The following is a 15,394-nucleotide window of genomic DNA, read 5'->3' as shown; positions in this document are numbered from 1 at the left end:
CAGGCTGGAGGGGATGGGACCCACTCTAGGAGGCTGCTCCCTGCCATGCAGGACTGCAGGCTCAGTGTTACCAGATCTCCATAAGAGCCAAAATATGGACCTTTTATGTGAAATCTCTCAATTTTCAAATGTTGGGCTAAATTTTTTTTTCTTAGTTCCCCAACCAGGAATTGAATGCGGCAGTGAAAGCACCAAGTCCTAACCACTGGACTGCCAAGGAATTCCCTTAGTATTAATATGCTATTAGGAATAAACAAAATATGCCCGTGGGCCATATCCAGGCCATGGACAATTAGTTGGCCACCTCTGGTCTTTTTAGAAACAAATTTGTGATGATAGAGGCTGTCTTGAAAGCAATTTCCACCCCTACCCCTACCTCTTTGCTAATTTGACCCCCATATGGTCAGTTTCCTGGCCTATCAGCAAAGGGAAAAAATATTTCTTAAAAAAGGGCCTTCTTAAATGATGCATGAGAAAATCTGCAATAAATCCCTCTGAATTTTGATCTTGCTTTCTTGGATAAAAATGCTGTTTCTACAAAGAAAGAAATAGTAGCCTTTACCTGGTTCCAATGCTTGTGCTGGTTTTATGGTCAACACAATCCATGTCAATTATGTATTTAAGTATTAAAAAGTAATGAGGATTTTTCAATTGCCATTTATAACTGTCACTACAAATTTCCTTTTGCATAAGGCTTGTGTGTCCTAACTAAATACTCCGTGATTTTTTCTTATTCTAATGCCCTTAATTAGATTTATAGACTCTACAGAGTTTTATGTTGATGAGAGAGTTAGAATACAATGCACACTAATAAAATATCCCCACTACCCAACTTGTGCTTTTGCATTTCAATGAATAATGAGACTTAAATAATGTTCTGAATATGTAGTTGAGGATGTTCTAAAGAAATATGGACTGATGATCCATCAGGAAACATTAATAAACATATGACCGCATGGAAGTGGTGACCAAAAGAAAGTGATTCACTGGGCTGTAAACCATTAAGGAATTTGGGTCATGCATGCCTGCTACAAATAAAAATGTATTTAGAAAACAACAGTTATACAGTCTCATTTTTAATTTCCTTTCAGTGACTTTTAGCTTGTTTTACAATTGAAGGTAATCATTGTATAACATTCTCAATCCTGTGGTAAGGATGTTTTACAATTGAAGGTAATCATTGTATAACATTCTCAATCCTGTGGTAAGGAAATTTACTCTACATCGTTTCCTTTGCACATGACACAGCCATTTTCATGGTTATAGCTAATTAGCTTCCTTTCGACATTAGATACGGAGGATATTTAAGCAACGTAAACTAGCTGTCATCCAGCGGCATCATAATCAAAACGGCATAAAATTTGCTATAAAACCTGCAACTAATAACATTTATAAGGCACCTTATTACATAAGGATATTGAAGAAGCTCAGACACTGTATATCACAATGCTTCCCCAGGGACCTGGTTCATATTCTAATGACTGTGTATGGGTTTACTTTAGGAGCTTTTATGCACATGCCTGAGCACAGATCTTACCCAGGCAGACTGATAAGAACTGAGGAAGAGCAAAGTCCAAAACCAAAGTACTGCATCTGTCTGAAATGAATCAGCAATACTGCCATTTTTCTCATTCACCAGCTAAGTTTTCTCACCATTTCATGGCCACGCTCATTTTAATATTCTTCCATATTTTATTTGAAGATATTTATACCTTCTCTCCTCTTGAAAGACTACTATTTTCTTCTCTAGCCTTTACACTTCCACTCAAACTCCATGGCTATCCTCAAGCCATGTTTCTCCCATGGGGCTTTCTTTGAGGCCTCGAACCACATTAACCTTTACCTTTGAACTTTTATTGTTTTTGCTCTCTGCCCTGTACAATCAGTGTCCATTCCTGCCTATCTTTTTCTTTTCTAACAAATTAACAACCCTAACGGCTCATTCTTATCCCATCATAGAGTCATAGACACTCAACTCTGGAAGTACATTAGAGCTCATGTTCCAACATTAAATTATATTTGACCAGTCCTATTTGGGACTTTCTTTTCCCATGTTGGCTTGCTGCCTGGGTCAATGTCCAGGGATATTCAGAATATTCACATGATTCCTGATTTGCTAACCTAGCTCCTGTCATTTCACAGTGTCAGACTTTGTTTCTGTTTTCCTTTACATTGCCTTAAATAAATCTTCTGAACCATGATTCAAACAGTCATCGGTCACCAAGAACAATTGTCACCTACAGACCCTACTACAATCCCTTACACTCATTTCTCATGCAGAAACTTGAATATCAAATATAATCTGTATAGTCAAGATTTTTCTATTTCTCCCTTCATTTAGTGAGCCCTCTATTAGGAGTATGACCAACCTTATTAGCTGAACCAATGCCATATAACTTAGATCCTGTCAACTATGATAATCAGGTTAGCTTATTTCCTATCATTTGATTTAAATGTCATGTTACACCCTCTCCAGTTTTCTGATTATGCTATGTATAAAGCTTGCTTTTTATTTCTAACTAGATTATAAATCTCTTATGAAGAAAGGTATTGCCATTACATGTTTTTATCAAAGATTTAATGTGTTCTCTAGTCCTAGGCATATAGCAGAGCTCACATATTCATTAATGATGATCTTCCGTAAACAACTTATATACAGCATGTTCTAAAAAAAAAAAAACATCATTCTAGCACCTAATAGGATCTGGCTACCCACTAATGGAAAGAACACCACAGTCACTGTTTGTAAGACATGCCCCAGATTCACCCTAAACTGTCCTTTCCTTACGGTAGTCTCTCTCTTTTTACTTTAAATTTGATTCTACAAAAAATTCAATTCTCAGTTTATAATTTTTGGCTTTATTCTCCAATGTTCTAGTTCTTTTCTATTTCTTGACTCAACTTAAGGGCCTTTCTGGTGGCAAATTTTCTATGCTTGACTCAGCATATGACCTACATACATACATATGTACATACAGCCCAGCATACAGCCTAGTTAAGTGTGTTTTCTCCATCTTGGAATACTTTCCCACTCCTTTAGTATTGCTTATACCATTCCCTTTCTCCATCCCATGGAGTTAACTATGCCTCCCTAGAAAGATACCTAATTTTTCCCATCTTTTATTATATATATATATATATATATATATATATATATATATATATATATATATAGTATTAAATGACTTAGCATCTTAAACTCAAATGGTGATGCAAAATATTATGATGGAAAGTTTGGAAAGATTGTAAAAATTGGAATATATGAAAATTAATTGGTAATAATATAGATCACTGAATGCCAAAAATATGCCAGCAACAGGAAAGCATTATCAAATCCTCCCTCCTATTTGTTAAAGGAGTTTGTGCACTGTGGGTTAGAGATTATTATGGTGAAAGGAATAGGTAGAATTGAGAGGAGATTGCATTACAATATGGCATGCAGAAATATATAACATCTTTATGAAAGGCCTGAAACTTCTTATGGTGTCCTTGGACAGCAAGTGCTCAATGATGTTTCCTGAGACTGAGTTGGGCACAGGACAATTGAAATGGCTTGATAAAGGAAATTTACCTCTTCATCTTAGAAAGCTAGGATAGATCTTATATCTGGCAGTAAGACAAACTAAAGTATAGGTACTATGAAATATTCTGGCAAAAAATATTTGTCGTCATCAAACTTGCATTTTAATGAGTTAAAGATGCCATAATGCCCAAATAAAGAGAATATATAGTACATCAGATGGTGATAAGGTTGGGAGGATGTTAAAACAGGGTTAGGGGATGTTTGACAAGGCTGGGGTGTACTAATTTAAGTAAAATGGTCAGGATGGATTTTACTGATATTGTGATACTGCATTCTTAAAGAAAGAGGTAAAGAGGTAAGCCATTAGAATATCTGGTGAAAGCATCCTTTATGCACAGTACACAATGGTGAAAGGAAATATTTCACCCTTGCCAGGCAACACTGAGGAACTTTTTGTGCTTGTGTTCATAAATATAAAGTGGTATCGGTTAACCTGGTTATGAGTTATTTTGTAAAAATTGGTTTTGGCTCTAGGGCTCAAAGTAAGTGGGAGTTTGGATCTAACTAAATTTAGCCTTTCTTCCAAGTGAGTATAATAAAGATAAAGAAGATTAAGGAAGTTGAGAGGGTAAACAAGTAAACGGTAATGAAGATGGAATGCAAACTAAGGAAGGAAATGAGGACATGGCGAAGAAGTGAGGGACACTGGAAAGGTGAAGAATCAACTAATTATCGATCCTTGTGAGGTCAAAGCTTATTCAAACTGATGTTTAGAGTGTAAGCTGGAAGGGTGGATGATGATTATCAGAGAAGGGGATTCTTAAAATGGAGGATATAGAGGAAGGTGGTCAATTATTTTGGTAAGGTCCAAGATAAAACTATGTCTACTGACAAACGAAAGTAAAATGAAATTCAAGATGCTTGCAGAAGAGTGATTACAAAGAACGCAGAGGACAAGGTATTACAGATATCATCCAGGTGGATACTGAAATTACAATGTAAGATGAAATGAAAGTGTTGGATAGAATGAGAATGAACCGGGAGCTAAATTATTCCAGCAAGGAAGCAGAAAAGCAGAATGGTCCCAAGAGCTTGTGGATGACAACAACAAGGAGGAGAAGAGATTAGGGAGTAACAAAAATGAATTAGGTAGGAGAGAAAGAGAAAGACACCCATGCTACTTACCACTGTACTCAGTGATAAGTGGATGTGAGAGAGAAACTCGTCACATTTTGAAAGGACTGTTGGAGACAGCATCCTTAGGCAAAGCCAGGTTTCCTTTTGAGCAGTGAATCACATGCTTATCAGTGCCAGTGACCTGTTTTTATAACAAGTATTTTATATTGCTCCTTTAAATCCTGGCATAAAGTCATAGATAATTTAACCTACCTAGACCATAACTTTTAAAAAATAAATTTAAAGGAGAAATAAAAGTAAAGTCATTTTTAAAAAGAAAATCATTGAATTATTTTAATATGTAAAGGCTAATGCACATTGACCTCAGAAGTCACAATGCAGAGGTCAGATGTACTGTATTGGTGACAGAGGCAAGTGAAGACTTAAAGGGGTAGATCTGAGATGCAGGGATTAGTGCAGGATGGTGGAGTAGAAGGACATGTGCTCACTGCCTCTTGTGAGAGCACTGGAATCAACATTAATTGCTGAACAATCATCAACAGGAGGACACTGAAACTCACTGAAAAAGATACCCCACCTCCCAGGATGGAGAGAAGCCACAATGGGATGGTAGGAGGGCTTCAATCACAATAAAATCAAATCCCAAGGATGCTGAGTGGGTGACTCACAAGTAGGAAAACACTTATACCACAGAGATCCACCCACTGGAGTAAAGCTTCTGAGCCCTACGTCAGGCTTCCCAACCTGGGAGTCTAGCATCTGGAGGAGGAATTCCTAGAGAATCAGACTTTGAAGACTGGTGGGTTTTGATTGCAGGACTTCAACAGAACTGGGGAAAGCAGAGACTCCACTCTTGGAGGGCACACACAAAGTAGTGTGCACATCAGGACACAGGGGAGGGAGTGGTGACCCCATGGGAGACTGAACCAGACCTACATGCTAGTGTTGGCAGGGTCTCCTGCAGAGTTGGAGGGTGGCTGTGGTTCACTTCATGGGCAAGGACACTGCCAGCAGAAGTTCTGGGAAGTACTCCTTGATGTGAGCCCTCCCAGTATCTGCCATAAGCCCCACCAAAGAGCTCAGTAGGCTCCAGTGCTGGGTTGCCTCAGGCCAAAAAACAAATAGGGAGGGAACACAGCCTCACCCATCAGCAGACAAGAGGATTAAAGTTTTACTACCTCTGCCCACCAGAGCAACACCCAACTCTGCCCACCACCAGTCCCTCCCATCAGGAAGCTTGCACAAGCCCTTAGATAGACTCATCCACTAGACGGCAGAGAGCAGAAGCAAGAAGAACTACAATCCTGCATACTGTGGAACACAAACCACATTCACAGAAAGATAGACAATATGTAAAGGCAGAGGACTATGTACCAGATGAAGGAACAAGATAAAACCCCAGAAAAACAACTAAATGAAGTAGAGATAGTCAACCTAACAGAAAAAGAATTCAGAATAATGATACTGAAGATGATCCAGGACCTTGGAAAAAGAATGGAGGCAAAGTTCAGGAATATGCAAGAAATGTTTAACAAAGCACTAGGAGAATTAAAGAATAAACACCTAGAAGAATTAAAGAACAAACAAACAGAGATAAACAACACAATAACTGAAATGAAAAATACACTAAAAGGAATCAATAGGAGAATAACTGAAGCGGAAGAATGGATAAGTGACATGGAAGACAGAATGGTGGAAATTCACTGCTGTGGAACTGAATAAAGAAAAAATAATGAAAATAAATGAAAACAGCCAAAGAGACCTCTGGGGCAACATTAAACGCAACAACGTTCACATTATAGGGGTCCCGGAAGGAGAAGAGAGAGAGAAAGGATGCAAGAAAATATTTGAAGAGATTATAGCCGAAAACTTCCCTAACATGGGAAAGGAAATAGTCACCCAAGTCCAGGAAGTGCAGGGAGTCCCATACAGGATAAACTCAAGGAGAAACATGCCAAGACACATAGTAATCAAATTGACAAAAATTAAAGAAAAAGAAAAATTATTAAAAGCAACAACGGAAAAATGACAAATAGCATACAAGGGAACTGCCGTAAGATTAACAGCTGATTTCTCAGTAGAAAATCTACAAGGCAGAAGGGAGTAGCACAATATATTTAAAGTGTTGAAAGGGAGCAACCTACAACCAAGATTACTAAGCAAGAATCTCATTCAGATTTGACAGAGAAATCAAAAGCATTACAGACAAGCAAAAGCTAAGAGAATTCAGTACCACTAAACCAGCTCTACAAAAAAATGCTAAAGGAACTTTCTAAGTGGGAAACACAAGAGAAGAAAAGGACTTACCAAAACAAACCCAAAACAATTAAGAAAATGCTAATAGGAACATACATATCAATAATTACCTTTGATGTGAATGGATTAAATGCTCCAACCAAAAGACACAGGCTCTCTGAATGGATACAAAAAACAAGACCCGACCCACTTCAGTCCTAGGGACACATACAGACTGAAAGGGAAGAGATGGAAAAAGATATTGCATGCAAATGGAAATCAAAAGAAAGTTGAAGTAGGAATACTCCTATCAGATGAAATAGACTTTAAAATAAAGAATGTTATGAGAGACAAGGAAGGGCACTACATAATGATCAAGGGATCAATCCAAGAAGAAGATATAAAAATTATAAATATATATGAACCCAACATAGGAGCACCTCAATACATAAGGCAACTGCTAACACTTATAAAAAAAGGAAATCAACAGCAACACAATAATAGTGGCGGATTTTAGCACCTCATTTATACCAATGGACAGATCATTAAGGCAAAAAATTAATAAGGAAACACAAGCTTTTAATGACACAATAGACCACATAGATTTAATTGATATATATAGGACATTCCATGCGAAAACAGCAGATTACAGTTTCTTCTCAAGTGCACACAGAACTTTCTCCAGGATAGATCACATCTTGGGTGACAACCCAAGCCTCAGTAAATTTAAGAATATTGAAATCATATCAAGCATCTTTTCCAACCACAATGCTATGAGATTAGAAATAAATTACAGGAAAAAAAAACACAAACACATGGAGGCTAAATAATATGTTACTAAATAACCAAGAGATCACTGAAAAAAATCAAAGCAGATATCAAGAAACCCTAGAGACAATGACAACAAAAACATGATGATCCAAAACCTATGGGATGCAGCATAAGCAGTTCTAAGAGGGAAGTTTATAGCAATACAATACTACCTCAAGAAACAAGAAAAATCACAAACAATCTAACCTTATACCTAAAGGAACTAAAGAAAGAACAAACAAAACCCAAAGTGAGTAGAGGGAAATTAATTACAAAGAACAGAGTAGAAATAAATGAAATAGAAACAAAACAGTAGCAAAAATCAATAAAACTAAAAGCTGGTTATTTGAGAAGCTAATCAAAATTGATAAACATTGAGACAGACTCAACAGGAAATAGAGGGAGAGGACACAAATAAAATTAGAAATGAAAAGAAGTTACAACAGACACCACAGAAATACAAAGCATCCTAAGAGACTACTACAAGCAATATTATGCCAATACAATGAACAACCTGGAAGAAATGGACAAATTTTTAGAATGGTATAACTTTCCAAGACTGAACCAGGAAGAAATAGAAAATATGAATAGACAAATCACAAGTAATGATATTGAAACTGTGATTAAAAATATCCCAAAAAATAGAAGTCCAGGACTAGATGCCTTCAAAAGTGAATTCTATCAAACATTTAGAGAAGAGCTAACATCGATTCTTCTCAAACTCTTCTGAAAAATTACAGAGGAAGGAACACTCCCAACCTCATTCTATGAGGCCACCATCACCCTGATACCAAAACCAGACAAAGATACTACAAAAAAATAAAATTACAGACCAATATCACTGATGTATATAGGTGGAAAAATCCTCAACAAAATAATAGCAAACAGAATCCAAGAGCACATTAAAAGGATCATACACCATGATCAAGTAGGATTTATCCCAGAGATGCAAGGATTCTTCAATACACACAAATCAATCAATGTGATACACCATATTAACAAACTGAAGAATAAAAACCGTATGATCATCTCAATAGATGCAGAAAAAGCTTTTGACAAAATTCAACACCCATTTATGATTTAAAAAGAAGTCTCTGAAAGTGGGCATAGAGGGAACCTACCTCAATGTAATAAAGGCCGTATAAAACAAACCCACAGCCAACATCATTCTCAATGGTGAAAACTGAAAGCATTTCCTTTAGGATCAGGAACAGGACGAGGATGTCCACTCCACCACTATTATCCAACATAGTTTTGGAAGTCCTAGCCACAGCAATCAGAGAAGAAAAAGAAATAAAAGGAATCCAAATTGGAAAATAAGAAGTAAAACTGTCACTCTTTGCAGATAACATGATACTATACATAGAGAATCCTAAAGATGCTACACGAAAACTACTAGGAGTAATCAATGAATTTGGTAAAGTTGCTGGATACAAAATTAATGCACAGACATCTCTTGCATTCCTATACACTAACAATGAAAGATCAGAAAGAGAAATGAATGAAACAATCTCATTCACCCTTGCAACATAAAGAATAAAATACCTAGGAAAAAAACCTACCTAAGGAGGCAAAAGACCTCTATGCAAAAAACTGTAAGACACTGATGAAAGAAATTAATGATGATACGAACAGATGGAGAGATATACCATGTTCTTGTACTGGAAGAATCAACTTTGTGAAAATGACTCTACTACCCAAAGCAATCTACAGATTCAATGCAATCCCTATCAAACTACCAATGGCATTTTTCACAGAAGTAGAACAAAATGTTTCACAATTTGTATAGAAACACAAAAGACACCAAATAGCCAAAGCAATCTTGAGAAAGAAAAATAGAGCTGGAGGAATCAGACTCCCTGACTTCAGACTATACTACAAAGCTACAGTAATCAAAACAGTATAGTACTGGCACAAAAACAGAAATATACATCAATGGAACAGGATAGAAAGCCCAGAGATAAACCCACACACTTATGGTCACCTTATGTTTGATAAAGGAAACAAGAGTGTACAATGGAGAACAGACAGCCTCTTCAATAAATGGTGCCTGGAAAACTGGACAGCTACATGTAAAAGAATGAAATTAGAACACTCCCTAACACCATACACAAAAAAATAAACTCAAAATGGATTAAATATCTAAATGTAAGGCCATACACTCTAAAACTCTTAAAGGAAAACATAGCCAGAACACACTATGACATAAATCACAGCAAGATCCTTTTACACCCACCTCCTAGAGAAATGGAAATAAAAATAAAAATAAGCAAATGGGACCGAATGAAGCTTAAAATCTTTTACACAGCAAAGGAAACCATAAATAAGACGAAAAGACAACCCTCAGAATGGTAGAAAATATCCACTCTTTTTTAGATTATTTTCCCTTATAGTCCATTACAGAGTATTGAGTTCCTTGTGCTTTACAGTAGCTCCTTATTAGCTGTCTATTTTATATACAGTAGTGTGTATATGTCAATCCCAATCTCCCAATTTATCCCTCCCCACCTTACCTACTGATAACCATGTTTGTTTTACATCTGTCACTGTATTTGTTTTTTAGATAAGTTCATTTGTACTCCTTTTTTGAAGATTCCACCTATAAGTAATATCATATGATATTGTCTTTCTCTGTCTGACTTATTTCACTCAGTATGACAAATCTCTAGGACTACTGGAAATTAATGTTGACTGTAAACCAATTCTTTCTTTTCCATATCACCACTCTTGCTGCAGGGTAATTCTCCTACCCCTGATATTTCGTCCCTCTCCTCAGTTCCAGTTACTGTGAAAACCAAAAGTACCCACACACATTTTTAAAATGCACCTACACTCTCCCTGATTAGACAATGAAGATTAGTATCCATGTTAGTTTATAGAAAAAAAAAAGGGGGCTTAAAGAAAATCTGATACATAAATGAAACTTTGGAATTGTGATCAAGTCATTTCTTAAAGTGATTAAAACATAGGCTATTTTGGACAAAAGCTAAACTTGAATATACACATATATTCTGAAGAGTGAAAATTGTCTATAATATTTCATGATTCAAATACTAGATGTGTCTCTCCTCCATCCATTGCCAGACTTAAAATGAACAAAATTAAGAAAAGGAAAGCAAAAAGTTTCAAAGGATCCTGCATATTGCTAGTTCCTAAAACTGTTAAGGGTTTAGAAATTCTTTGAAGAATTCTATGGACCTGAGCTTCAGCCAGGTTTATCATCTGATGAATAGTCCTTCTGGATGTTTCCTTAATGCGAGCATGTACATTTGCACACCTACAGGTGTGCTTAGATGAAGGTTCACAAGGAGAAAGCTGACCCTTTAGTGACAGGAAAGTTTAAAGTGAGTGTTTGCCTTCCTTTGTCCCACCTACTGATTGGCTGGAGCTTCCTGCTAATCAGGAGGACAGCAAGGGTGTTGACAAATAGAGAATGATTGATGTTTTGATGAGAAAAATCAAATTTGATGAGATTTCTTATCAAAATCAATTTGACGAGAAAAATCAAACCTGAGAGTTCAACTTATCACAGTTCCAAATGCTATTTTCAACAAAAAAGTTGAAATAATATCTGGTTATTCATAGGTGAAACAGAACAATGGAACAAATTGCTTCCAGTTCCATCAAAATTTATCACAACATTTTCACTGTCAAAGCTTTTTCAGGCTGTAAAATAAATACAACCTAGTTCTGTCTTTACGCACATATTCATTGCTTCTATACATGCACTTGCATTTTGTGTGCACAGATAAGCTGAGTTTAGTTTTTGTTCATCAAATATTTCAGAGCAGGCTTCCCTGGTGTCATAGTGGTTAAGAATCTGCCTGCCAATGCAGGGGACACGGGTTCGAGCCCTGGTCCAGGAAGATCTCACATGCCGCGGAACAGCTAAGCTCGTGTGCTACAACTACTGAGCCTGCACTCTAGAGCCTGTGAACCACAACTACTGAAGCCTGCACTCCTCAAGTCCACGCTCCACAATAAGAGAAGCCACCGCAATGAGAAGCCCACTAGCTGCAACTAGAGAAAGCCTGCTCACAGCAACAAAGACACAACACAGCCAAAAATAAAATAAATAAATTTAAAAAAAAATCAGAGCATTTTCCAGATATTTAGCTCTCCCTTCTCTTAGCTTTTTATGGATATTTAATGTAAAGGGGAAAAAATCCAGATTTTTTTTTTATTCATTTACACTTCAATCATCCATGTTGTTTAATGTCAGCTATTTGATATTCAAGAGCCCTTGGGCTTTTTCAAACATGCTTTGGAATATCTTTTTTTTTTTTTTTTCCTCCCCTAATATAGGAAGGAGAAGTAGCATTTTGCCAAAGGCAAGCCATAGTGAATGCTGGGGGAACAGGGTGCTACTTTACTCGCAGCTTGTGAATATTGAGTAATATCTAAATTAGAAGGAAAGAACTCTTGGTAGCTTGCTGTGTGTGAACACTTGGGCACCTATGTTTTGAACAGTCACATATGCAATCTGTATCATCTTATAGAATGAGAATTTTAATTTAATTCTATAAGGACTCCCTTTGCAGATATATGATAGCTTATCTCCCTCTTCCTCTTCATCCTCTTTCTTCCCTTCTCTTTCTCCTCTTCCTCCTCTTCCTTTTACTTCTTCCCTTTAATCTTGTGAAAAGAGTTATTGGGTCTAATTAATCTTTCTCCTAAGATATTCTTTCTCATGTTGAGAAATAGAGATATGAAGCAGCTTAAAAGAATCATGGAATTTTGATCTTTCAACTGGCTCATAATTTTTTTCTATTAAATATCATGCTGATAATTATCTAGCCTCTAGTTTATTCCAGATGCATGAGGCTCACTGACTCCTAAGGGGAGCAACACACACTCTTAAAAGTCATCAATGTTTATCTACTTCTCCTGGAAAATATCCAAGATTTTATAGAGCTAGAAACCTATATGTTTTGGTAACCCCCTGAAAGGGAAAGAATCAAAAATATAAATAAAAATCAGTCATGAAAGTTATACAAACTGTATAGCACACATAACTCTACCTAATGCACTGTGGTAACCTAAATGGGAGGGAAGTCCAAAAGGGAGGGGATATCTGTATGCATATGGCTGATCCATTTTGTTGTGCAGTGGAGGCTAACACAATATTGTAAAGCAACCATACTCCAATAAAAATAATAAAAACTGCCTTAAAAATAAGTTAATATTTAGTTAAATAAGTAAAACTACAATACATTACACATTTTAGAAAGGAGTGAAATCCAGCAAAATAGCATATTTATACTTACTATAATATATTTATTTATTAACTATCTAGCATGCTATCTACTATTTTACTGAAACTATTTGACTGCTGGCTCTTTGATCACCTCTCTACAGGACAACAGTTTTGTAGCATCATTTTTTTAATGGAATGAGTAGGAAAATAATTTACTCTTTCCTTTAGCAAGCTTTGATGGAAATGTATTTTTGTTTGTTTGTTTGTTTATGTTTCTTTTTATCACTCAAAAGAGACGGTGTCTCACTATGTTGCCCAGGCTGGAGTGCAGTGGTGATTCACAGGTGTGATCCCACTACTGATCAGAAAGGGAGTTTTGACCTGCTCCATTTCTGACCTGGGCCGGTTCCCCCCTTCTTAGGCAACCTGGTGTTCCTCCGCTCCAGGGAGTTCACCATATTGATGCCCAAATTAGTATGGACACCTGATTGCCATAGCACACTACAGCCCAGAACTCCTGGGTTCAAGAGGTCCTCCTGCCTCAGCCTCCCAGTTAGCTGGGACTACAGGCATGCACCACCATGTTCAACTGGAAATGTGTGTCTTTTCTTTTCTTCTTTTAACGTCTTTATAGAGGCATAATTACTTTACAATGTTGTGTTAGTTTCTACTGTATAACAAAGCGAATCAGCTATATGTATACATATATCCTCATATCCCCTCCTTCTTTAATCATTGATAGTTTGTTAAATTTTCTTTCAGCATCTTAACTTGTTGTCTGTAACATCACATAAATTGTTGAGACTGTTGTCTCATTTGGGTAAACATCTCCCAATGTTAATTTCCATATACAGGCTATAAGATGCCAGAACATTTCAATGTTTTTTGTGTATGTGTGTTTGTGTGTATGCAGTGGAAAACCTAAAAACCTTTGTAAATTGATGACACACATTGGACAATTTATGGTAAATATCCTTTTTGTAGTGGTCTATTAAGAGTTTTATGTTATCTTTACCAATGTTTATACTTTGTATCAGATCATCAAGAAATTAATAAGAACCGGTATAGATGCAAAAGGAAAGGCCCTGTTAGACAAGGAAGAGTGTGGGCAAAGGCATGGCCTGGTACAGACAAGAAGAACAGTTTAAGTGGAGTGGAGTGGAGAGCACCAAGTGCAATGAGACACGTGTGTGTTGGAGCCCAGTAGGGAAGTGAAGATAGGACTGAACACTGGACAGTGGCTTTCAGTCTATCAGTCTTTAAAGGTAAGGAAGTGACAGCTTGTTACTGGGTTATTATGCATATGAAGTGTAGCTTTATGATCATTTTCATTCAAGTTCTACAAATCCAATTCTTAAATGTACTAGCCTGTGGAACCTAGATAAGGGCAATCTAACCATGCACCAAAGTGACTATGTACCATATAAATATAACCCATTAAATCTATATTACATGTATTTGCAAACTAATTTCTCTACTCAAATTTCAGGAAACCCTGTAGCCACTCCAAAGTCATCTGACAAAAGGGATGATTTAGAAGAGGAAAGTTGGAATAGAAAGAGAAAGTGGCAGTAAAAATATCTTACCTTATAAATTTTACAAAAAGACATGACCATGTGAATGATTGAATGTCTGGCCTGTGCAAGCAAAGGGTCTTGATATGTGAAGTTTCACTGGCTTGATGCTTAGTATGTTTCTGTCCTTTCCCTTTCTGTACATTGGCCCTGGTGCTCTTGGAGCTCTCTGCATAAGTCTTTTAAGCATCTGAGGAAAGCTATATATTTTTGTTTGCAAATCTTTTCTTCCAGATAAAACGTCTTGGCTTGAGGTCACACCCCAGGGTATTTAAAGTGTCTCCACCTTTCTCTTCCCATCCAGTTTGCTGTTGCACCTAAAAATGTAACCTTAGGAACCAAACATCATAGAAGGCATTTGGTGCTTATGGCTTATACATTTGTTATTTCAACTATTCTTAAGGTCTCCTAGAATCACATATTGACAACTATGTGAAAGTACAGCACACTCTCACCTACAGCTGGTGGAAATGTAAATTGGTGCAATCATTGAGGAAGAAAATTAAGCAATAACTATTTAAATAAAAATCTGCATGCTCTATGATCTAGTACCAGCACTTAACAGGTTCTGCCCTAGAAAAACATGCACATGTGCAAAGTGAGTCATGTTGGGGGTTATTCGTCCAGCATTGTTTATATCAGGGAAAGTCTGGCAATAGTGCAAATGTTAATTTAGCAGGGAAATGACTTGAAAACGTGGTACATTCATATTATGGTGTAATATAGAGATGGTTGTCTCTACAGATAATAGATATATAGATTGATAGATTGCCAAGACATATTTTTGTAAATTTAAGCACAACCATCAGAATGATATACTAAACATAATGCATTTTTTTTGTAAAACAAACAGGCATAGAATATACATAAACATGTATGTAGAAAAATATAGCAGTAGTCAGGGAGGGCTCAGATTGG

The sequence above is a fragment of the Phocoena sinus genome, chromosome 14 (assembly GCF_008692025.1).
Source record: "Phocoena sinus isolate mPhoSin1 chromosome 14, mPhoSin1.pri, whole genome shotgun sequence".
Classification (NCBI taxonomy): Eukaryota; Metazoa; Chordata; class Mammalia; order Artiodactyla; family Phocoenidae; genus Phocoena; species Phocoena sinus.
The sequence above is the reverse complement of the archived record's forward strand: the minus strand, read 5'-3'. Positions refer to the sequence as shown.